The following is a 26,902-nucleotide window of genomic DNA, read 5'->3' as shown; positions in this document are numbered from 1 at the left end:
AAACTACGGCCGTTGTTGCCGATTGCAACAACGGCCGTGTTTATTACGAAAATATACGTAACATTGTTGCCTATGGAATCCTGGCCGAAGTGTATATACAAAGAGGGACATTTATTAAGTCCAGCGTTTTCTGCGCCGGACTTAAAAATGTCCCCGCGGTTCCGACAGTACGAAGAATTATGTAGAGGCGCACTGCCTCTAGATAAATCCTGTGCGCACCAGTGCGCGTGCCAGGAAACGTACGCAAACTCAGAGCTGGAGCAGGTTTCCTGACTACTTTCTGGCGGAAAAATGCTGAATAGAGCGGACCCCTCCACCCCCTGGCGTACCGGCGGAAAGTGGCCAGATGCAAATATTTTATTCGCAAAACGACCATTTGCGAATACATTTATTTGCATCTGGCCCCTTTAAGTCGAAAAATACCCATTTTTTGCTTCAGAAATCTCCCCCATAGTATACACTCCGGGACCCCTAGCAGTGCTGTCAAAAACTGCAGAAAGCTCTGTCAGTGCACATTATGGAGCAAGCAGCTCCGGCCGCTCGCTCCACAGTGTGCTGTGGGGAGTTCTGATGCGGGCGCGCACGGATGCGGTCGGGTCACGGAATGGCCGTCTCTTACACAGTATGAACATGGCCTTAAACTATAGGTATTTTGCTTCATTAAACTTCAACTGTCTGTATGCCAGAAAAATTTATATGAGAGTTGAAACTGTGCACAACAGCTTCTATGACATCCACCAGTTCACTCAGAAATGGATATATGACTGCGTTGCCGAATAAGTATGTACAAGCAATTACACCACTTGATGGGTATAAGCTTAATGGGACATTCAATGCAAAACCAAGTTTCATCATGTTTCGCAGTCATGTTTTCTATTTAAGCTGATAATCGTTTCTTGTTTTATAGAATGATTTGCTATGAATGGCAAATCACCTAAATCAAATCACTCATCTCTGGATATGGGTTGATAATCATAAAAAGATCAGTTAATACCATAATTGAAGCAGCAAAAATAAGAAGCTGCCAAGTTTGCTCTTGTTAAGTTATTTTGATTTAGCTGGAAAAGTGTAAGTAATTGCAAGGATGACACGGTAAGGCAGAGGCATGAATACAAATGAACATGGTATTTATTATGCTTTTTTACTATATTAAAAACTTCATAATTACACTTTTGTAAGGAATGTAGCTATTAAAACAGTTCCGTCCCTTTGTTGGGGTTTGGTGGGGGTCTTGGTGGGTCAGTCTCCACTAGAGATGAGCGAAGCGAATCTGGCGAATCAAGATTAGCTGCGAATCACGCTGTTAATTTTTCAATTCGCAAATTTGCAAAAAAAAAAAAAAAAAAAAAATAGTGGCCGCACATGCTGTCTGGAGCATCACTCACTGGAGAAAAGGAATAACCATAATCCCTAGCGCCCGTCCAATCAGCTGCTGGTCCTTCTGTGATGTAAGCACCTTCCCCTCACCTTCTATATAAGGCGGCTTGTTAATGGAGGTGGCCAGTCGGCTGTGTGTGGAGGAGAGAGCAGCAGGCAGTTAGAGCAGAGCAGGAAGAGACGGAGGGTATGTCCAAACTAAGGAATTTTCGTGTAGAACTTTACACTGATTTGGTTGCTCATTCCTGCGTGCTCCTCCTTTGCTCTCCACCCGTGACGTGATCACAGACCTTATCCATGCAAACCTAGCATCCTAAGCATGCAAGCTCATTTTAATACTTGCTATGAGGCCCCTTTAAGGGTACAATCTCTGCTGTGTGTCCATATGGATACATGATCACATAGATACCCAGTTGGGATTTCACCATTAAAGCACCTTTACCCTCTTCGTCTCTTGGGGAATTAGAACTTCAGTGATCCAACCTGAGATAGCAAGCAGGGCATCAGGTGGTACAGACAGCACCATAAAATAGCTTGTTCAATGCATGACAGGGAGCAGTCTGTAAGGTGGGGGATTTCTCTGTGCAAGAGTGACTCTGTGTGACAGATGGAACTATTTAGTGCACTGCAGGTGCCAGGACTTAACTAGGGATGAGCTCAATTAGGATGCCTGCGATCCCAGGTGCATAGTTGCGGATTTCCAGGGAATGTATCTTGAATTCCCTGGAAGATCGCGGCCGCAGATTCCCTGGAGCGCAACTATGCACCCGGGATCGCAGGCATCGCACTGGAGTGAGCGGCCTTCGGACCGAAAGTCCGAAAGTTCCGCTCATCTCTAGAGTTAACGTATACACAATCCCACCAACACCACACCCCCGTCATATACAGAATATAGATATTTGAAATAAAAAAAATTTGCTCTAAAACATTTTTTCTTAGGAAAAATTAGGTTTCTAGCAAACCATTTGATCAGATACAGCGTACCATCTCACTATGTTAAGATGAACCTCAGAGAGATAGTCCGTTATTAACAAAGGCCTCTGTTGAGCTAATACAAAGTCTGCGTGGAGAGAAAGCCAAAAGGAGATAATCACACTCCCCATATATAACTAACAAAAAGCAAAAAAAAAAAAAAAAAAAAAAGGCCAGAACTCAGATAACTCTGTTAACATTGTGCAGGTAGCACTCTGCTATGGCTTATTTAGAGCAGTTTTATATTTCAAATATCTATATTGTGTATATGACAAGGGGGGCGGCGGTTATACGGTACTAGCCCTTATAGGTTGCTGTTGCATCTTTTTGCTTTTGTCTGTATTTTTTACCATTTTTTGCTTTTTGTATTATTCAGTGCTCTGTGAGTAAAAAGAAGGAGATGGGGAGTAGTGGGTGGGAGAAAGAGGGCTATAAGAGCAGTCTACGAGAGAGACTGGGAGAACAATCTATGTAACAGAGGGGGTCATGAGGAGCATACTGACAGCCAGTGGCATGAAGAGCAGTCTCCAAAAGATGAAGGCAAAGGGAGCAGTATGTATGAGTGTGTAATGCTCAATACTCACTCCTGCAGTACCATCCAGGTTCCACACCTGATCTTCACTGCTGTTCTACTGTGCTCCATGTTCATCCTGGGACTGCTCATGTTTTCTGGCATCTTCCTTCTTCCTTCCCTGCAATGATACATCTGGCCACTAGGGTGCACATGCAGCCACCTGCTCTAAATTTATAGGGGCATCTTGTCTCCACCTGCTTCAGCTGTCTTGCCACCTGCACCTATTTAGGCTAGCTCCAACAGCTCCACCTTCTCCACCTTCTCCTCCACCTAAACATTGTTGCATCATTGCATACCAAGCAACGATGCATTACTGTGATTCTGTTCACTCTCCCTTTCTTGGTGCTATTCTTTGGATTACTTTTCCTCATTGACCCCTTTCCAGAGGAGTAGCTAAAATGTCATGGGCCCTGGTGCAAAAGGTCAACTTGGGGCCCCCTCTTGACCAGTAACACCATACCACTCCAAGAGGTGGGCCTAGGAGAGGATGGCACTAGCACACAAACGGCCCACCACACACACCCAGGACACATAACACAAGCATGGATGAATGCAAGGTGGCAGGGGGGCCAAGCCGGGCCCCCCTAGCTGGTGGTCCAGGTCGTGACCGCTGTGACTCCTATAGCTACGCCACTGCCCTGTCTGTACTGTGTACCTTCACTGTTGCTGACTTGGATTGTCTGACCTGCCTCTGAAGCCACCTGCCCAGACCCTTCTCCTGTCTGACTACAATACTCGTCTCATCCCTGGAACTGCACTGTTTGTCCTACTGATGACCTGGCCTGCTGACTATGATTACTAAGCCTTTGCTCCGCAAAAGGAACCAGCTTCTGCTCCCACAGAGACCATACTTATGGGGCAATAAAGTGTCCTCCAGCCATAGAGGTCCACATTCCCTAATGTTAAAGCCTCAGTGTAGTGCAAATATTGATAATACTAGAATTTGCATAGTTTTTTTTTTTGTTTATTTACAGTATGGTGGTAATATTTAACCACTGTAATATATATATATATATATATATATATATATATATATATATATATATTCTTTTTTTTTTTTTTTGAGTGTTTGTGGGGGGGGGGGGTCAAATAATTTAGCGCTTGTATGTTTGACATTAAGGACCCCAACAACACCATACACCATGACACCATAGAGGTCAGTGCTGCTGTTATCTGCACATTACCTTCTGAAATTACCGAATGTAATAATAGGGTTTTGTAAAGTATTTTAGAAATTTGGTCCTGGACTTTTATTTTTGCCCAGGGCCACACTTTGTTTAATCTGACCCTCGGCGTATTGAGCCTCATTGCCTTGGGCACCACCAGCTGAAAATACAGCCCTGGACCGTTGCATTGTCAATGTTGCATTGGGTGGCACACATGCACTCCTACGGCTGATCATTCCATAAAGAGGAACATTTTGTAGCATAGTCAGGAATGATCAAATCTAAACATTTTACAGAGTAATTGAAAATTGGTTACAGCAAGAATAATGGAATCCTGTGAAATATGTCTGATAGTGTCTGCATCAAACATCCAGCGGTATAACTCAAAATGACAGAGGTATGAATATTTAGGGTTATTGCCGGCACATTAAAATTATAAGCTGAAATTTCCTTTCCTTTCAGACACATATGTATGAGGAAATGCCTAACTGATCTTAAAATAATCTGTGTCTTGGGAGCCATGAAGGCAGAACATTCTTTCTATAGAAGATTTGAAAATGCACGTCAGACAGCATCAGTAAACGGGAGTTAAATCAAGTTCTATGGCAGTAGTACATTCAGTTCGCGGCTTATCATTTCCTCCTGGTTACCATGGAAACAAGTTCTTTAAAAAGAAAAAAAAAAATCAAACTCCAGTGCCCTCACCTGTTAGCAGAGAGTTTGTCAAGCTGCTAATCTTTTCCTTTTATTATTATTATTTTTTTTTATTAATTTGCCTTTTCTTCCGTTAGTCCTGACCGTTTGCACAAGTTCGGGATTAAATCTAGATGGAATTGCTGTATGTTTGTGCCTCCGGCGGAATAAAAATCCTAAATTGACTTTTTCTTTCGAGAAGGTAAGGGCTGAAGTTAGAAATAGCTTTATGTCCTTAAGCAGAAAAGCAGCATTAACCCCCTGGAGTAAACAGTTGCTGTTTTTTATTTTCTATTTTATGGTTTCATATAATGTCTGATTTTTCTTATACTTGTAATTATTCTTCCAATGAAGGAATTGTTCAAATCTACTCAGTTAGGTGAAATGGGTTGTCCAAGAGTTTAACATGTATGAACCATTATATTATGGCATTCTTCGAATGGGATCTGTCCAGGGTCGGACTGGGCCACCGGGGAGCCGGGGGATCCCTCGGTGGGCCCCACCCCCTCCTCCCTGGCCCCACCCCCTCCTCCCTTTTGCAGGGCCCTTCCCCTAAGCCAGAGAGGGGCCTCCCGTTTGGGAGCTGCCTAGTATCGGGAGCTCCCACACTGCTGGGTGAGTTAAGCACCGTATCAGGGCCCGTTCTTTCTGCAATCATGGGTCCTCCCCTCCCCCTGGTCACCTGGCTCCCTTACATCTGCTTCCATCTTCAGCGCTGCCCTCTTCCTGCCTGTCACAAGATGCCGAGAGCAGCAGCAGCAGCAGGGCCCTCTGTCCCCCCTCCCCTCTGCAATCTTGTGACTGTCTCCTGTTGCTGTGTGTGCAGTCGGTGCACAGGACAAGGGGGAGAGGCTGCAGGCTGCTGTGCCTGGCTGGGAGAAGAGAAGATGGAGACAAGAAGACTGAAGCCTCCTGCCCTGCTGAACATGTGAGTGTTTGTGTATATTCTTGTCTATCTTTGTCATCAGTGTGTGTCTGTACATGTGTCATGTGTTTATGCATGTGAGTGATATATGTGTGTGTGTGTGTGTGTGTGTGTGTGTGTGTGTGTGTTTTCTATCATGTATATAGTGTATATATTATGTAATGTAGTTCTATAGATGGTTTATATGTGTAATCTGCATGCTTTTGTATCTGTGTATCCATGTTGGTGAGTCTGTGTGTGTTAGTATGATTAGATGTATATATGTAAGATGTGTTGTGTCTGCATGTTTGTGTATGTCTGCAGTATGTCTATTTGTGTATATATGTATACAGTATGTATGTCTGCAGTATGTCTATTTGTGTATATATGTATACAGTATGTATGTCTGCAGTATGTCTATTTGTGTATATATGTATACAGTATGTATGTCTGCAGTATGTCTATTTGTGTATATATGTATACTGTATGTATGTCTGCAGTATGTCTATTTGTGTATATATGTATACTGTATGTATGTCTGCAGTATGTCTATTTGTGTATATATGTATACCGTGTGTATGTCTGCAGTATGTCTATTTGTGTATATATGTATACCGTGTGTATGTCTGCAGTATGTCTATTTGTGTATATATGTATACAGTATGTATGTCTGCAGTATGTCTATTTGTGTATATATGTATACAGTATGTATGTCTGCAGTATGTCTATTTGTGTATATATGTATACTGTATGTATGTCTGCAGTATGTCTATTTGTGTATATATGTATACAGTATGTATGTCTGCAGTATGTCTATTTCTGTATATATGTATACTGTATGTATGTCTGCAGTATGTCTATTTGTGTATATATGTATACTGTGTGTATGTCTGCAGTATGTCTATTTGTGTATATATGTATACCGTGTGTATGTCTGCAGTATGTCTATTTGTGTATATATGTATACAGTATGTATGTCTGCAGTATGTCTATTTGAGTATATATGTATACTGTGTGTATGTCTGCAGTATGTCTATTTGTGTATATATGTATACTGTATGTATGTCTGCAGTATGTCTATTTGTGTATATATGTATACAGTGTGTATGTCTGCAGTATGTCTATTTGTGTATATATGTATACCGTGTGTATGTCTGCAGTATGTCTATTTGTGTATATATGTATACAGTATGTATGTGATGAGAAGTTCACACTTTGGAGGTCCAGTTGTGCAGGAGATCCGTGAGGCTTGGGCTCTGATCAGCTGAGGATTCTCACATCAAAGATGATAGGTGTTGTAGTAGATATAACAGTAAGACTTTAATCAATGTATGACGTGTTTCATCAAATGAGATCATCAGATCTATTGAGGATTCCCTTAGAAACACATTATCCATTGATTTGTCTTACTCCTACGTCTACTACAACTCCTATCATCTGTGATGTGAGAATCCTGACTCAGCTGATCAGCGCCCAAGCCTCACGGATCTCCTGCACAACTGGGACCTCCAGAGTGCAAACTTCTTCTCAACTATTGTACCGATTGTATCAAAAATAAAGATATAAGCAGCAGACACAAGTGGGATAATGCCCCCCTCACCAGACTGCACCCCCTCTGGAGCAGCAGCAGTATTAGTGATAGGTAGGATAATGCCCCCCTCACCAGACTGCACCCCCTCTGGAGCAGCAGTAGTATCAGTGATAGGTAGGATTATGCACCCCTCACCAGACTGCACCCCCTCTGGAGCAGCAGTAGTATCAGTGATAGGTAGGATTATGCACCCCTCACCAGACTGCACCCCCTCCGGAGCAGCAGCAGTATTAGTGATAGGTAGGATTATGCCCCCCTCACCAGACTGCAACCCCTCCGGAGCAGCAGCAGCAGTATCAGTGATAGGGAGTATTATGCCCCCCTCATCTGACTGCACCTCCTCCGGAGCAGCAGCAGTATTAGTGATAGGTAGGACAATGCCCCCTCACCAGACTGTACCCCCTCCGGAGCAGCAGTATCAGTGACAGGTAGGATTATGCCCCCCCCCCCTCATCTGACTGCACCCCCTCCGGAGCAGCAGTATCAGTGACAGGTAGGATAATACCCCCTCACCAGACTGCACCTCCTCCGGAGCAGCAGTAGTATCAGTGACAGGTAGGATAATGCCCCCCTCACCAGACTGCACCCCCTCTGGAGCAGCAGTATCAGTGATAGGTAGGATTATGCCCCCCTTATCTGACTGCACCCCCTCCGGAGCAGCAGCAGTAATATCAGTGATAGGTAGGATTATGCCCCCCTCATCTGACTGCACCCCCTCCGGAGCAGTAGTATCAGTGATAGGTAGGATAATACCCCCTCACCAGACTGCACCCCCTCTGGAGCAGCAGTATCAGTGATAGGTAGGATTATGCCCCCCTTATCTGACTGCACCCCCTCCGGAGCAGCAGCAGTAATATCAGTGATAGGTAGGATTATGCCCCCCTCATTTGACTGCACCCCCTCCGGAGCAGTAGTATCAGTGATAGGTAGGATAATACCCCCTCACCAGACTGCACCCCCTCCGGAGCAGTAGTATCAGTGATAGGTAGGATAATACCCCCTCACCAGACTACACCCCCTCCGGAGCAGCAGTATCAGTGATAGGTAGGATAATGCCCCCCTCACCAGACTCCACCCCCTCCGGAGCAGCAGTATCAGTGATAGGTAGGATAATACCCCCTTACCAGACTGCACCCCCTCCGGAGCAGCAGTATCAGTGATAGGTAGGATAATACCCCCCTCACCAGACTCCACCCCCTCCGGAGCAGTAGTATCAGTGATAGGTAGGATTATGCCCCCCTCATCTGACTGCACCCCTCTGGAGCAGCAGTATCAGTGATAGGTAGGATAATACCCCCTCACCAGACTGCACCCCCTCCGGAGCAGCAGCAGAGGCAGCACTAAAGTAGTAAAAATTCTTGTGATTTTATTCCCACCCTCTAGCGCGATGTTTCGTTTTAGCTCTGAGTAAGGCAAAACATTGCACAAGAGGGAGTGAATAAAGTCACAAGATTTTTGACTACTTTGGTGCTGTCTTCACTGCTGAATTATTGTACCAAGTCTCCTGGTTCTGTTGAAAGGGCTGCAAGCGGCATCAAGGTGTACAAACCACCGCTAAAGTGACTGCCGGTATTGGGCTTGTAGCATGACCGCCCAAGGTGAGCAGCAGGTTTAGCCACTTACACACATTTGTTCTGCAGTAATAAGCTATGTGCGCCGCATGGTGTTCTCTCTCTTCTACTAGTAGATGTATAAAATGGCAGATTACATTTTAAAGCCAGGTTTACACGCTGACCACTGATATGCCTTTCATGATGGTCCTTTAAAGTCTTATTCTAGCCCAACACCTTATGGTGAGGCTAGAATAAACAGTCATGGGTCTCCTCTGCTGGAGATTGTAATAGAGGAGCAGACTAGATGGTCATTCTTTCCCTCATCTTCTGAGGCTGTGTTCACACATGACATTTTTTATGTGTTTTTACAGCAATATTGTTGGAATTTCATTAAAGTTTCTACATAAGTGGTGCAGTTTTACCACAACTGCATGAATCAGTAACAACTGTATAAGTGACTGGCAGTGCACTAGCTGGTCACATACACAGCTCTATGCAAAGTCGCTGTACTAACGTGAAAGGTTTGGCGCTGATTATGTCTTTATATATTGGGTGGGCCCCAAGAATCAATTTCCCTGGTGGGCCAAGGTACCCCAGTCCGACACTGGATCTGTCTGTTATAAATGATTTATAGTGCTGACCACAGTGCTGGATAGCTGGTAGGGTCCTCTTAGACAAGCAATTTTTGGGTGTTTAGTTTTCGCTGATTAACAGTAAATAATCACAAACGAGTGCTTTTCGGAATGACATGCAATAAATCACCATAAGGGCCCTTTTTCTCGGGACCATTAGCGTTCGAAAAATCGTTAGATCGTTTGTAATTGAACGATAATTGTTTAGTGTAATAGCAGACAATGATTAAAGGAGATGCTCAGCCAAAAGTATTTTTTAATGTCATTACTTATGAAAAATTAGACAAACTCCTAACTCCTTAGTGACTGCAGTATCGGCTTTTCACGGCGGTAACTTCAGGGCTTTATTCTGTCTCCGTCAGCTTTTTATGGTGGGGACAGAATAAAGGGTACCAGCGCAGGAGCACCGTTACCGCAGGAGATCAGCTGTCAGCATGACAGCTGATCTCCTGCTGCAACTACCCGGAGCGGTAATTTAACCCGTTATATGCCGCTGTCAAGTCATGACAGAGGCATGTAACGGTTTCTGGTGAGGTGCACTTGTGTACTTATTTGATCGGAAGTCCTGCGGCGAGGTCCAGGCCTCCGATCGTCTCTATAGCAATCCTGGTGGCCTTCTGAAGCCCCCCGGATTGCCAGGGGAAAGCCTCTACACAGCCATACGAAAGGTATGGCTGTGTAGATTGCCTGTCAGCTCCCTGCTGACTTAGGCAATACGCTGCACTACAGTAGTAGTGCAGTGTACTGTAATAGTGATCAAAAGATCACTGCTTAGTGTACACTAGTGTACAGTAATGTACACTAGTGTAAAAGTGAAAAAAAAAAAAAGAAAAAAATTGGAACCAAAACATACACGCAAACCCCCCAGCCCCCCTCCCATAATAAAATGCATCAAATTGCTTTATATAATAAAATATTTCATAAAACCACATAAAAAACATAAAACCTATATATGTTTAGTATCGCCAAGTCCGTAACGACCCAATCTATAAAACCATAACAATAATTATATGATACATGCTGTAAAAGAAAAATAGAAAAAACAGCGCCATAATTGCTGTATTTTATCAATCCGCTTCAGAAGATACGTCATAAAAGATAAAAAAAATCATATAAGTAATACTTGGTATCAATAAAAACTACAGATCTTCCCGCAAAAAATGAGACCAAAGCCATCTCTGTTGCGCAAAACATAAGAACGCTATGTATCTTGCAATATGGCGACAGTTTTTATCCTTTTTTTCAGGAAGATAGTTTCTATTGTGTCAAAGTGGTAATAATAAAAAAAAAACATGCAAATTTGGTATCAACATAACTTAACCCAGAGAATACAATAATTATGTTATTTTTACGGCATGCTGAATAGCGTATGTTTGATATTTGAAAACAGGAAAAATGAATAATAATTTTTCCAGTTTTTCATGATATTTTGATGTTTTTAGCAAAAAATCACAAAAGATATTGACCAAATTTTGCCCCTAATATAAAGTACAACATGTCACGAAAAAGCAATATTATAATCGCTAGCATATATTAATGCATTACTGCGCTATAACCACATAAAGTGAGACAGGTCAGATTTTGAAATTAAAGCTTGCTCATTAAAGCCCAAACTAGCTGCAGCACTAAGGGGTTAATGTACAGGGAACGAGTCGGCAAGACGCGAGGGTGGCAGTGAGCTCTGCAGTGCAGCAGCGGCATCAGTGGCGGTTGGTGATGGGGATAGCCCTGGTACTACTCCCCCATCCATACTATGAGCAGATGATGGGAGTAGTACAGTTACAGTGTATATGTGTCCAGCACTGAGCTAGGAGGCAGGGGGGAGGTAGTTAGATGCAGAGGCACCTCTTTCCCTCCCTGCTCAGTGCCCTCCAAATGTATTGATTTAATACATTTATGGAATACTTTGGGGAGCAAGTGCCTACTCCTGATCACATCCCCCCGCCCCTCCTGGCTGCCTCATTTTCAAAATCCCCAAATTTCCCCTTTAATTTGTTGCATGCAGTTAGTTTCTACCTCACCAACTTGTTTAGTGTAAGTTTACTTATGACAGAAAGTTTTCATCCCAATTTTGCTGTTTTTTGTTTCCAGCAGCCACATTGGAATGAAAATATGCTGTGGGAGGTCAGTGTCGGACTGGAGTATCTGGGGACCACCAGACTTTATGATCCTGGGGGCCAACCAATGAAGAACCAGTGAGAAACAACATGCAAGTCAGTGTTAGTGTCGGTTCTAAACCTGGGGGCCCACCTGAGGAATCTCCGGTCCTCTGGTTGGCCAGTCCGACACTGTGGGAAATAAATATAAATAAATTAAGGAAAACGTCATCAGTTCTTTAAGCTTTATGGCACAGTAGTGGCAAAGTAATGGTAAGTCAATCAAACAATTCAAACTTTATTTGATGGTGTTCAAGCAATAGTCAACTCAACAGAGTACAAATATGTTATTGGAAGCCACACAACAGGGCCTTTTAAACTTACCTGTGTCCTGTCCCTACAGAAATGAGTGGAGCATCAACAAATCATGGTGCTGTCATGAAGGTATGAAAAGTGCTTTAATGCTACTTTGCCAATACCTGACCTCAGATGAGCAGGTCGTCCAACAAAGAGACATAGGAAGGAGAGCGAAGCACGCTCAAACCGGACAGATAGTAAGCAGAACTCAGCAGTGAACCGCAGGCAATGGATTAAACAGGATGGCTGAGAGGTGCTTCAGCACCATGTTTTATTTCCCAAAGCCAACGAGCATGTTGAGTATCCATCTATGCTATGCCCCACTGTGTGGCTGCCAAAAACATATCGACACAAGTGTGAATTATATCACTGCTACTACTCTGTATCATTGTGCTGTAACTCTGCTACACTATTGTGCCATAGAGCACTACAACTCTCCTATACCCTGCATCCCTGCTGTGGCGGCTACACTACAAGGCTGCCACTAATCTATACCACAATATAGAGCGCCATAGTTCTTCTTTATCACTGCTACTCTGTTATTCTGCAATACATCTTTGCAATAAGATTGTGCTGTTACACAACTACAGTACAAACTAAAGCTAATGCTTTACTAACACTGTCCTTGCTCCAATGTTTTTCCAGTTTTATACTGGCTGGATTTTCAAATATTGATTTTAAAAGAGACTGACTATTTTCCAAAAGGGCCATGTGGAACGCTTTATTATATACTTGCTTTTTTATCATTAAATTTACATTAGTATTTTCCAGTGGACTAACCATGTTATAAGGTTGAGTACACTTTCCGCACTGGGCAGTGCAAAATCTGTTAACCCCAGCATCATATAGGGAACTAAGTGAGCTTGCCTATACATTCCCCTTGTTTGTTAAAAGCAAGCTACATCACACAACATAAAACACTGCGTATCCATCTAGTCCTAACACAATTATACCGAGTAATTTCAGGAGACATCCCTTGCTTAGCATAATGCTTGAAAGACTTAAGTTAAGACCTTTTCCTAATTCTGTTCCATTGATTCCTACGACCAGATTATTGCAACAGTCAGTTAACCTCAGCATCACACACTCGTTTAACAGCAAGCTACACCAACCTACTGTTTATCCCTTTGAGGACCAGGCCCAAAATGACCCAGTGGGCCGCGCAAATTTTAATTTTTGTGTTTTCCTTTTTCCTTCTCCCCTTCTAAGAGCTCTAGCACTTTCAGTTTTCTATCTACAGGCCATGTAATGGCTTGTTTTTTACAGTAGTAGTTGTACTTTGTAATGGCGTCTTTCATTCTACCATAACATGTATGATGGAACCCCAAAATTAATATTTATGAAGATATAATTTGGTGAAATCGTAAAAAAGAATGCAATATGGTAACTTTTGGGGGATTCCTGTGTCTACGCTATGCACTGTATGGTTAAAACGACATGATACCACTATTCTATAGGTCAGTATTAACACAACCATATGCAGGGTTACACAGATTCTCTAATGTTATATATTTTTTCTTAATAAATCCTTTTTTTTTTTTTTGCAATTAATTATTAATAAAGTGTCCCTATTGTGATGCTTATAACGGTTTTAGTTTTTCACCTACAGGGCTGTATGGGGTGTCATTTTGTGCGCCATGATCTCTAGTTTTTATTTATACCATATTTGTGTAGATTGAACGTTTTAATCACTTTTTTAATACATTATTTTTATATATGATGAAACAAGAAATCGGTAATCCTGGCGCTATTTTCCCTCTTTTCGTTTACGCCTTTCATCATTCGCAATGACAATTGTTATATTTTATTAGATCGCACAATTATGCACACTATGGTATATAATATGTTTATTTATTTATTGTTATATGTTTTATTTACATAATGTGAAAGGGGAGGATATAAGCTTTTATTGGAGAGGGACTTTAGGGTACTTATAAAAACATTTTTACTTTTTTTCCCCACACATTTTAAGTCCCCCTGGTGGACTTTTACCTGCAATACTTAGATTGCAGACACTGATCACTGTTATGCCATAGGCATAGCATTGGTCAGTGTAATAGGCATTCTGCTCATTAAGCCTGCTTGCGGCAGACTCAATGAGCAGAAAGCCGATCGGACCGCACAGAGGAAGGTAAGAGAACTCCGGCGGTCAGATACAGCGATTGGGACCCCCGCAGACACACTGCGGGGGTCCCGATCCATTAGTAACAGGGGACTGCCCCTGTTACTTACACTTAAATGCCGCAGTTGAGGAGTTAATGACACGCTGCAGCGATCGTCGCTGCAGCCTGTCATTAACGGTGAGGGCCGGGCTGCTCACTGCAGCAGGCCCCCACCTCCTATAAAGCGTGCTCAGGCTTCATAGCAAAGGACGTACCGGTACGCCCAGGGTCGTCTAGGGACATGCACCCAAGGCATACCGGTACGCCTTGATCGTCAAGCGGTTAAAGTAATACTGTCACCCCCTTTCTGTATGAGAACTTCTCTACACAGCAGTAAAGCCCTCTCTAGGTCGCTGCAGAGGGGGCAGGGCCTAGACACTGGTGTTGGCAGGGCGAAAAGGTGCAGCAGTTTCGAAGCTCCGCCCAAGTGGCCCAATCCACCAACTATAAAAAGTATTTTTCACTGGACCAAGCACCAAGAAATCTATTAAAAAGTAAGGTATGAAAAGTGCAGAATTTAGGCTTTACAGCTTAGACGTAGAGAAAGGGGATGACTACTGTAGAGATCACAGTCTAAACAGAACATGACTCTGCTGATAAGGACCTTGACAATTTAGCTTGCTGTGACTTGAGAGGAAGAGAACAACCGTACCCACAGAACAATTCTTCAGATCTATCACCCGGAGGAATTATTGCATTCCATTCACTTCAACTACAATATGGCAATAACAGACATCATTTTAATTCATGTTTTTCTTTTCTTTTTTTTCTTCTGTATTTTTTCTACACAGTGTGAACATAGTCTATCAAGCAAAATGGGAGTACATACAAGGAACTCAGCATACCTACACACAGTTCAAAATATCTGGTAAGGGATTCCTTAGCCTGACATTTAGGTCAGGATATGGGACCTGTACACTGCGAAAGAAACTGAAGCATGTTCAAAATTAGTCAATCAAATTAGAAATAAGAACAAACATATAGCTTTTTGTACATTGAAATAGAACTAGCAGTGACAAGATAATAAGACTGACAATAATTTTCCATTTTCCCTTAAATTACTACCTGACAATAAATATGTCACATTGCACAGAAAGAAAGCGCTGGGAAGAAAAGAGAAGGAAAAATGACAGATGGCACCATGCAGACATCCAGCGACTAAACACTAATAAAAGACATCAACACAGAAATTTAGTCAAGACCTATGTTGGATGTGTGAAAACTACGAAGGAATTGCGTCCAGTGAAGCCATTTTAATTTGTAATGACATGCTTTTTAAGCCTCTCATATTTTAGAACCTAATATTGTGAAGGATATGAAAATATTCTTATCCCAGTATAAGGTGTAAAGTATGGGCTACGCAGAAGTCTATGGATTGAATTGTAAGCCAAAAAGATAGAGTTTGAAGCCAAAAAGTAAAGTAAGTACACAGCCACACGCATATCCCCTTCATGACCAAGGTCATTGGTGCCCGATAGCAGTCTCTATAAACAGATCACTGATCCGACAGGACGGAGGTAATTGGCTTACCCCCACCTGCCGGTACAAGTGTCCTGTCAATGACTACCTTAAACGATAAGATCGTTGTGCAATTTGGCATTTAAGAGGGTTAATGACAGGCAGCTGCCTGTCATTCCCGGCTCTGAGGACTGTGTGTAGGGCCGATTGCATTGAAACAAACAAACCCTTTCACAGCCAGGAACATTTATATACATTCCTTCTGCACAAGGTAGGTACAGCAGGAACATATATAGCCGTATGGCTGACACGAAGGGGTTAACGATAAATGGGGGTCTGAACACCTGGACCTTGACTGAGCTAATGTTTTGACATACCTGTTGATCATTAGACGTCTGCCAGGATTCCCACCAATCCTGAGAAGGTGGAAAGCAGTCTTCCTGCAATGAATGGAATGCTTACCTTCATGACCACCTCAGTCTGCATGCCAATCACTCTCTATGTACTGCCAAACATTTCCAAATTGGTGGCTCGGTAGGTGATAAATGAAGAGTATGCTGTAATGGGACAATTGCGGACAATTGCCTCCCTGCTCTTCTGATAGGGGTCCCAGCAATCAAAACCCCCAACAATCAGCTTGTATCCCTTAAACTATGTTTTTACTGCAATTTGAGATATTTAAGAACAGCAAAACTGTGGTACAAACACAAGCACTGAGCCCAGCCTAAAGATTTTAAATATTTGTAAAACAATTCAAAAGTCATTATACATCAAATCACTTTCTCCTTATAGCAATATTTCTCTACAAAATGTTTTTTTATAAAAAAATAAATGAAAAATACTCATCAAAACTACATATGGACTGACTACAACTCACTTATTTGTCTAATACTGCAGTATATAAGCAAAAGAGTGCTTTTTAATAATGCATTATTTCTTTTAATAGTTCTTAGTTTAGTGTCTTTATGTTCAACTGTAAAAGCTGCAACAGAATTTAACACCCCCCCCCCTCCAAAAAAAAAAAAAAAAAAAACACCCATAGACTGTGAGATCCCAGGCAGTCAGTCGTAACCCCTGTTCTCCTGACGGGCGTGCGCACGGGGGGGGGGGGGTTGGTTCTTCAGCCTACTGTACTAAGAGGCGGATGCTGCTGGGAAAAAGAAGGTGGGGCTTTATGTAAGATTGGTGTTCTCGATAAATGTCCACCTTAATGCGCTCCAGGTCTTTACCCTTTATTCCCCTTCAGAATATCAAAGCTGGATTTCTGTGCCTAGAAGCTACCAGGTTGCTAGCATGGTCTCAGTATTCGTAGCAGCAGTTCCCAAGAACTGGACATTGCCAGTGCAAGGCCCCGGAGAACAAAGCATAGTCCTCAAGCCAGGTCATCAATGAAAGAATTAGCACCGTACCAGGAATTAGACAGCAGCATAGTCAATCAGGTACAGAAACTTGAGTGGCAAACAGTACAGAAAGAATCCAACAATTCTCAGGCAAGGAGCATCTGGATTTAAATACCTACAAGGAGAACAGGACTGGTGGAGACACGCTGGCACTTGTGGTCTTTGTTGCTGTTTCCCTTGTTAGATACTATAGAGTTTGCTGTAGAGAGTGAATCTTGCATATGTTCACATTATCATAAAGAAAAAGATTGAGAATCTTATGACTGGTAAACTGGTGAAACTAACTACAAGAAAGAGAATGAATTCTCCACTGAAACTACAGAAAATAGAGTATTTTCTACATCTGTAGCCATATAAACAAACAGCTGGTGTTACATTCTTGTGGTATTACGCCTGGCGTTTATCATCAGATGTTTCAGAGCAAGTAAAATAAGCATTAAAAAAAATAACATTTTCAGACAAAACTTTTATGAAGAACTTCCATGCAAATGTAGGGCAAGAGAAGTCTTTAGTGGGCAAATTTTTGTGCAGCTTTGGTCTTTTATAGGGAAGCATATATGTTGTTATTTGGCAGATACTAGAGTAATAAAAACTCTTTGAAAAACCAACATATCCCTAGACAGATCTCAACATATGTGATTATGTGGAAACCAGTTACAAAATAGATGGAGTGATAGTTGATCCCAGCAGGAACCTGATATTTTTAAGCTAGTGGCTTATCACCAGAACATTTATTTTCCTTAGCTGTGGAATCCAAATTGAAACACTCACATGAAACAAAAACAGCAAAAACAGGTGATAAATGAAAGACAGCAAGACGTAAACAGGATTATTTTCATCTCATATGTTTGAATTCTAGTGGATTCTATTATTTTTAAAATGTAAACAGAATGTTACAAAAGAAAACAAAAATACGACTCCTTAATAATATAGGCCAAAACCAAGACACAATTTGCTCTTACATCTATCCATAGGCTACAATTATATTTTTTATGTTCCTACAAAAAATGTATTAAAAAAGGTATCTAATTATAGGACAAAGAAGAGCAAATAAGATTTTGGCACACACTAAACATTTTACACCATAGCATTTTCATCCTTCTCCCTTGGTTGGAGAAGTCCCCTCTAACTGTGAAATCTGTCGGCAGGCGGTGTGTGCGTGTGTGTGAAAATAACAAACAAGTTTACTCACCCGTACCTTGTAGCACCGTTGTCAGGTCCCGGTGTTGTGCAGCTCTGCAATGTCACGACCCCGGGTGAGTGATTGCCCGCTCATCCAATCAGTTACTGGGGTGGGCACCACTCTAGTCACTGACGGCTGAGCGGGCAATAACTTAGCTGCTTCATGATGTTGCTGGTGCAGGAGCCGAGTATGTGACGTACACAGTTTGCCGCAGAAGATTACATCTGGTGGCAGTGCTACAAGGCATGGGGGATGGGTGAGTTAACTTGTTATTTTCACACCCACCCCCACCTTCCTGTACATTTCAAAGTTGGTCAGACTTTTCCTTTAAGTTCAGTGACCACATACTCTATCTATAAAAACAAAAGCCCCCCAAAACACACACTCTTGCCTAAATAACTTGCCATAGCCACAGCCTCTACATGCATAAGTTAAACCATCAAAATTAAAATAATAAAATCCATAGAGCACCCAAACTATTGCACCCCCTCATGTTCACACCCCATGAGCATTGTTCCCTCTAAGCTTCAGTCACAGCAGAGCAGAATGGCAAGAGAGCTGAGCAATAATCAGGCAAAGTGGGGCAAATCAAAAACTTGACACAGGAACATCGGTACCATAGTCTAAAAGTAAATGTAGCAGAGCAAATTAAATCTAGTAGAACTGCTAATGTCGAACAACAAAGATGCAATGGATACCCCCCCCTGTATTATCCGCCCTATTGATGTCTCTCTCTGTGCACAGCAGTTTAAAAAAAAAAAAACACAACTCACCTTACAGCACACTCCCCCGTCGGTGATGTATTCTCCTCTTCTGCCCCTGGCTGGTGCGCCACTCTCTGGGGGATTCCTGGGTGGCACACACATCACAAAGCTCAGTTTGCGCCGGGGCTGGTACTTCCGGTACAGGGAGCGTCTCTAATACACGCTTCCTGTACCAGGAGTCCCGGCCAGTGCACACAGATGTTCCACTTTCTGGCTTTTGGACTTTTGACTTTTCTTTTGGATCACGTTTTGTACTGTGTCGCCCTCTTGTTACTGACTCGGCCCCTGACCCTGATTTATTGTGTCTGTCTAGTCTTTGTTCCGTGTGCACTGATTTAGAAATAGGGACTGTCGATCAGTTGTCTGCTGCCGTTAGGTCTGTTGAGGCAAATAGACAGGGATAGCAGGGTGGGTGCCAGCATCAGGGCTCCACCTGTCCTTTGTCATCCTTGTCCCATATCCTAACAGGTGTGTGGTCATGACATCCTAAGCTGTTTTTGGGTTGACTAATCTTCAAAGGGGATCCCAGGCCATCTGGAATTGGCCAATCAGCATACTGTTTTACCGCTGAGTGGCCATTTACAGTCTGCACGGCACATAAGCAGAGATTCAAAATAACAGGACAGTAGGTGGCTCAGGAAAGCAGCATTTGCAGTTTAAGTCCCACACAGTCCCAGAAGAATCTTGAAATAGATTTGAACTGGACAACCCCATTAATTATTATACTTTTTCCCATATTCTGAGAGTATCAAGATAAAAATGTACACCGCACATAGATAAATAGCTTACTCAATGACCCGCTAAATACTGTATGAAGCAACTAGATAAATACTGCATAGACTCCTAGTCTCATATTATTTTCTTATACTACATCTAGATGATTATTTAATCTAATGTCCAGATGAATAGTTTATATAGCAGCAAGATAAATAGTGTATGCAGAATCCAGATAAATAATGAAAACTGTGACAAGATTAAAAAATGGATGCACATCCATAAATATTGCAAACAGTGTATGATAAGTTATTCTAAGGTATATAGAACCATGGAGCATGCAGAAATTTCATTCCAAGTGTGAAGTTTTCAGGAAGTTTTACCTAAGAGATGAAGAGTCTAATCAGTGTCCTTGATTTTTTGAGTTCAAGCTGGAGCTTTAGTGTTGGATTTGACCAGTTGTATTCATTGTTGCATAGGGTGTCAACGCATAACAGGCCAATCAGCTGTTAGCTTGTAGAAAAAAGGCACTAAATTATACATTCTAAGAGGGCACAACGTGAAGGAACAGATGTTTCTGAAAGGTTGTAAATATGAAAAAGAAGAAAAAGTAGATCCCTTGCGGGTACTTAAAGTGTCACCCATCGTAATCGCCCAAACTATTAAATTATCAAATTCCTGATCTCGCATGGTAAACGTTGTAAGCACCCAAATAAATTCAAAGTGCAAAATTGTTAATTTTTTGTCGCATCAAATCCAGAAAAATTGTAATGAAAAGTGATCAAATACGTTGTATATATGCAAATAGGGTATCCATAGAAAGTACACATTATGGTGCAATAAATGACACATGACACAGCCCTATGAGGAACATGTATAACATGTAAGTTTTACCATAAAGCAAATGGCGTAAACACAAATCCCCCCAAATATAAATATATATATATATATATATATATATATAAACATTTTAAATTTCATCGCACGTATAGTTTTTTTCTGGTTTCACAGCATACTTTATGGAAAAATTAAGCCTTTCATTGCAAGGTACAATTAGTGGCACAAAAAATAAGGGTTTATGTGGGTTTCTAGGGGAAAAAATAGAAGCGCTATGGCCTTTTACGCACAAGGAGGAAAAAGTGAAAACGCTAAAATTTTAATTGGCCTGGTCTTCTAAGGGTTAAATTTATATTTATTTACTTACCTGTGTTTACATATTTTTTTTTTTATATAATAGGTCTTCCATTCTAACTGTGGTTTTCAAATGTGGTTTTCAATTACATGGGGAAATTGTGTGTGTGTGTGTGGGGGGGGGGGGGGTTGTCTTTCTTATGTATTTATTTGGGGGGTGAGAGATGGGGGGTCTAATATAGAGATGTTATTTTGGTATTATAAAAAATCCCTTTTGATCTGTTATTCCCATTTTCAATTGTCTTATAAAGCAACCTCGTAGTCAAAATATATTCAAGTCCTGTCACTTACAACTTACGTAAACATTAAACTGTAATTTTCTACAAAGATACATAAAATATAAAAACATAAAAAGGAAACAAAATTCATCAGCAAAATGTTTACAAAGAAACAGATGGTTGATGCTATGGTAAGAAAATGCTAGCAAAATTCTAGGATTTATTAGGGAAAGCTAATATATTTCCCTGAGAATATCAATGTCAAAACTTAATCATGCAAAATAGTAAAAAAAAGCCTTCCACACAGTTTAAAAAGGGTTAGTATTTAAAGTGACTCTGTACCCAAAATCCCCCCCCCCCCCCTTAACCGCTTGCACTCTCAGATAGCTGATTTTAACCCAAGATCTGTCCTGGGGTCCGTTCGGCAGTTATTGTCCTAAAAACAACTTTTAAACTTGCAGCCCTGTGCCAAACTGGCGTGGCCTAGAATGTCAGTACCCTAGGCCTACACTGCCTCTCCATCCCTCCTCCTCCTCACCCTCTTTATCATTAGGATCACCCCTGGGCAGGATTTTCCTATTCATCCCTTGTCTCAACACTGCACATGTGCTGGATGGTTAAGGCCCATGTGCAGTGTTCAGACAAGTGATGAATAAGAGAAATCCTGCCTGGGCGTGTTCCTAATGGTGAAGAGGGCGGGGAGGAGGGACAAAGAGGTGGTTCAGGGCTAGGGTATAGACATTCTAGGCCACGCTAGTTTGACAGTTTCTAATGACAACCCAGGGTTATTGGAAGCTGGTATAGTAAATTCACAGACAGGAGTAGACGATTCCATAGCAGGAGCAATGAGGGTTTGTGTGGAAAGTAGGGCCCCAATTCAAGTATAGTCTATAGTCCTCATAGTCTGTACACTCTCGCGAGTAGGATCCTCAGGGATAAGTTAAGAAAGGACAAATTCATAACCGACATAAAAGAGAAATAATGCAAGGGCACTCACAAGTCCGTGCAATAGACTTTATTTTCAATCTTCTTTAAAACATTGTGTAGCAGGCGGCAAGGACGCCAGACACCCTCAGCTGTACCCTGTACGGTATCCGAGCCGCATGATAAGGTTGTAGTGCCGGTGTCTGTAACTTGTAAGAAGGACATATTCATAACACTACGTGTGACAACAGTTTGTTGACTGGGCCTGTGGCTTCTCTATACTGTAAAATGGATAACCAGTGATAAGACAATCCCTTTGATGAGTACAGTATATGTAAAAAAAAAAAATGCCATTGGAAACATGTATGCGTCTTTGATGTCCATTTTTAGTTTTTTTTTTTTATTATTATTTTTTATTTCTTGCATCTGACATCTCTGCTCTGAACCAAACTACTGGGAGTTGGAGCCGCACATTTTTGTAATTTCCCTGTACCTGAATGTAGAAATCATTTATCTGTCACTAAGAGCTTATTGCTTAGCTCTTCATCACCACCGAAGCTCTGAAATTAAATCAGAGGAATGTCTTTTATCAGAAAAAATGACAGTCGTACTTTTGATAATAAAAGGAAAGAGGTTTTTTTTTCTTTTCAACTCTACTCTTGGAAAAATAAAACTCGCACACATTTTATATTGAGTGTATCTTGATGAAAAATACATCACTTTAGGGATACAACCTAAAATATTAATATCACTAATAATAGAGGAATATGGGACATACTTTATGAAAAGTAATAAAGTAAAACTTTCCTTTGTTCTTCTGTTTTACTGCTTATTATTTTTTCTGTCTCTTAAGGTGTAGTGTTTGGTAACTGTAGGTGCAGAATGAAGTCCTAGAGGCAGAAGTACAAAAAGACGAACAGAAAAGAAAGATGAAAATAGTTCAGTTACCAGAGGACAGAGACCCTCTATAATATGTTAGGTTACTTTTTGAGTTGCTGATTTTTTTTAGTTTTTTAAATTTTCTACGTTTTCTAGGCTGAGATTATTAAGGATCAGAAGAGGTAATATGCCACTGATTGGCAGGGTACTGTTCAAGACAGCTGCAGTGTCCCAACTAAACAGGTAACATTGCATAGTGGTGGAGCTAGTTTGCTCCAGATCAGCTATACTATTATAACCAACAATTGATGGTCTATTTTTAGGATAGGATTACATACTCGCAGCAGAATTTTCATCCCATGGAAGCAGCAGCCCCTTTAATCCCCGCAGCCTGGTGAATACATTACCCATTCTATGCTCCAGCTTGTTCTGTGGCTCCCAGGGTCTGGATGTGCCGCCCAGCTCAGCCAATCAGTGCATCAGGCATCAGTTACATACTCGCAGTGGGATAAAAATTCTGCTCCGAGTATGAAATTGAAGGGAAATTGCTGTGGATTTCGCTGTGAACTTGCTATATTTACACGCTAATAGTGCTAGTTTTACCACATTATCTGTCATTTAATGATGGCCCTGATTATGACAGTTTGATAGCCCAGTCTAACAAAATGTTCCCTTTACATAAAGTAAAATGTGTCACAAAAAAAGAATATTAAGATCACTGGGACATGGTAAAGTATTACAAGGTTACAAAAACATTGGGTAAGACAGATTTTAAAAATAGGGAGTAAAAAACAATATTGGCTGCATCCTAAAGGGGTTAAAGAGGAAGTCCCACAGAAATGAAAAAAGGCAGGTAGATAGGTGGGTGGGAGAAAATAATAAACAAGTAAGCTCACCTCTCCTCGTGCCTCCATTGTGTTGCTTCCGGGTTCCATTGATGGCCACTGGATATCACCCTCTCCTCTTTCAGCGGCAACATCACGGTGCGGCTAAGTGATTGCCTGCTCAGACAGTCAGTGACTGTGGTGATTTCCTGCCCTAGTTACTGATTGGCTGAGCAAGCAATCATTCACCTAGTTACGTGAGGTTGCAGCCAGGAGAGTTGCAGGACACCAGCGGCTGCCAACAAGACCTAGGAGCAGCTCTAGGTCTTTTATATTTTTAAATAAGTTTTCTAGGCTGGGACGGCCGGTGTCAGAAAAGATCATCTTTACTTTCGCTGAAGATGATCTTTACTGCCGCTGAATTACCGCATCCGAATTCCCCACTGTACACATTGGAGCGTGTGGCCGGAGCCGCACGCTCCATTGTGTGAACTGACAGGGTTCTAACTAACATGTTAGTTTCTTGTGGCGCCGCTAGGGATCCTGGCTGGAGTGTATACTACATGTATACACTACGGATGGGATTCCTTGGAAGGCAGCACTACGTAAGTTCCGTAGGAATCATGGCCATTGCTACAACGGCCGTGATTCCTACAGAACTTACGTAGTGGGAACATGGACTTAAGTTGTGTAATCTTTTTTTATAGTAAGTTTAACTAGCATTATCATTTTTTACAAAGTGAAGTTGAAACTGGAAACTGACAGCCAGTTGGGTTCTGTAAATGTAATTACTGATGACATTAACATCTCTTGGATTAACATGAATAATTCTATTGTGGTTCTTAATACTATTGATTCTTAATCCCCAGCGCTACAACAGATGTGCACAGAAATAGATTCTTAATTGACATAGCCCCACTTGTAGAAGTATGAGGGTCAAAGCATTTTCGCGGGTTTACATTCATGGTTTGACACAGTCGGAGCTGATAATTACTTTTACTTTTTGATGAAAGTTTCAGCTGTGCATTTAGACAGACGACAATAATAAAAGCAAACTTTCATGAAGTAATCAATAGTTAAGTAAAAAAGAAAAAAAATAGAAATTGACAAGAATAGTATTGGATCTCTGTAAACTGCTTATTGTTATTCCTCATGTGCCTATTATGGCTGCATAGACTCTCAAAGCTGATTTTGATGCTGTGTAATATTGTCTGCTGTGATCAGCTATGCTTAAAGTGTACCTATCATTTAAACAAACTTCTGACATATCATAGCGACATGTAAGAGGTTTGTATCAGTCGGGGCACGGATGCTAAGACCCCTCTGAGCATTAGAATGAAGGGGCAGACAACCACAGTAGTGCGCTTTCAGCCTCTTCATCTCCATCTCACTGCTAAAATAGCATGCAACGGAATTATAATGGAGCCCTATGAAACTTACAGTACAGTGATTAGCAGAAGTTCCATAGGACGCCATTATAATTCCGTTGACTGCTACTTTAGCAGTACGATGGAGATGAAGAGGCTGACAGTGCACAGCTTTGGGCATCTGCCCCTTCATTCTGACAATTGACAGGGGTCTCAGCACCCGGACCTGACTGATACAAGCTTCTCACGTGTCACTTTATTGCTTGTAAAGTGACAGCTACCCTCTAGAGTGCATGTGTTGTCTAATTTAGTCGGATACTAAAAACTGTTCTTTTATTTCAAAATGTTTTATTTTCAGTAATGTCATTTTTTTTATTTATTTTTTTGTACATTGTTATGGGGGCTGCCATATTACTTGGGATATTCTTAACAGCATTTAATGACATGCTTTACAGCAAGCCTCATGGACATAGACAACAATACACAGGAATTGTCCCCTTGAGATTAATGTGAAACATCCCTGAACGTACTCTGTGACCATTGAGGTTGTCTTTCCACAGGGAGCTGCTATAGTGTCCTCTGTCACATGTTGCTGTAATGTTGTACAGACCACTTTACAACAGCCTCCTCTTACCATCACAGGCAGAATAGGAACTCTCAGTCTAAGAATAAAAACAGCAAGCTCTCATTGTTATTTTATAATTAGATAGAAAAATTGAAAATTAGAAAACAAAAGCCACCAAAAATTCTTAAAAAAATATGTTTAACATAAAAACTTTATTTTCTGATGACACATTCCCTTTAAATGACAGTTTCAGCATATTTTTCTCTTGTTTTTTTTCATGAACCTTTGCACATTCTCCACTTGGCATGCCTCATTTTGCCTTTGTATGGCTTTTGCACTTTTGTACATTTTCTGATCCTCTGCACTCTCTGCAAAAAGTCAACTACCAAGTTGAAGAGTCTCCGGAGTCACCAAGAGGGTGAAAAGACTCTGACATATATCTGACATATAATGTGCTAAAGGATGTGTGTTAGGAAGGTGGCATGCAGACAGTCTGCCAATTCTCATGTCTCATGAAGCAGCATATGATTGATCACAATATTTATACTGGGAGAACATGGGGAACTTCTGTATGAATCAAACAAAAAAAAAAAAACACTGAGAACTCCATCTGAGAATGCTTTACGGAGAGTAAATCTCTACAGGAAACCATGTGGTGAAACCCAAAGTGCAAACATCTCTGGAAATGTCTAGATTTATGTGGTCAAGTGGTCACAAATAGTGATGTACTGTACGCGAGTAATGTGGCATGACCAAAGAGAGTTTACGTTGGAATTACTTTTTGTCTTTTCCAAGCACTATGTCAACTGGAAATAATTAAAAGGGTGCTCTCGATTTATGGCCAACAGACAATGTTAGGATTATATTAAGGTAAAGTTTAGGTATTGTGTCTTGTTTTCCGAGTTTTGATCTTTGAATCCACGGAAACCACTATCCCCTGGGCGCTCAATGGTGTACCATCCATGACATTCGCAAGCTACCAATCTATTACATCTTGTAAATATTAATTACGTTGTGAGTCGCTTGCTTTTGTTGTATCGAGCAAAAAAGAGTTTGAAGAATGATTTAATTAAATAGTCCATTAACTCAGACATCATTATTAGTCTTGGGGAAAAAGAAGCTATCTACCAGCAATCCCAGATTTACTTAGATGTGCGAGTATACCAGATGGCAACACAGAAAAGCATCTTAGATCCCCTTTGAGAATATTGCTTGTATACTCTGGACACTTTTCTTGTTTGTTTGTAATTAACATTTACTTTTCTTTCACATCTGTGCAGGAATTTTACAGATGTACAGTAGCTATGGCAGCCATTGACAGAATAGGAATACTTCACA

The sequence above is a fragment of the Dendropsophus ebraccatus genome, chromosome 12 (assembly GCF_027789765.1).
Source record: "Dendropsophus ebraccatus isolate aDenEbr1 chromosome 12, aDenEbr1.pat, whole genome shotgun sequence".
In the NCBI taxonomy this organism is placed as follows: Eukaryota; Metazoa; Chordata; class Amphibia; order Anura; family Hylidae; genus Dendropsophus; species Dendropsophus ebraccatus.
This window is presented reverse-complemented; position numbering follows the sequence as displayed.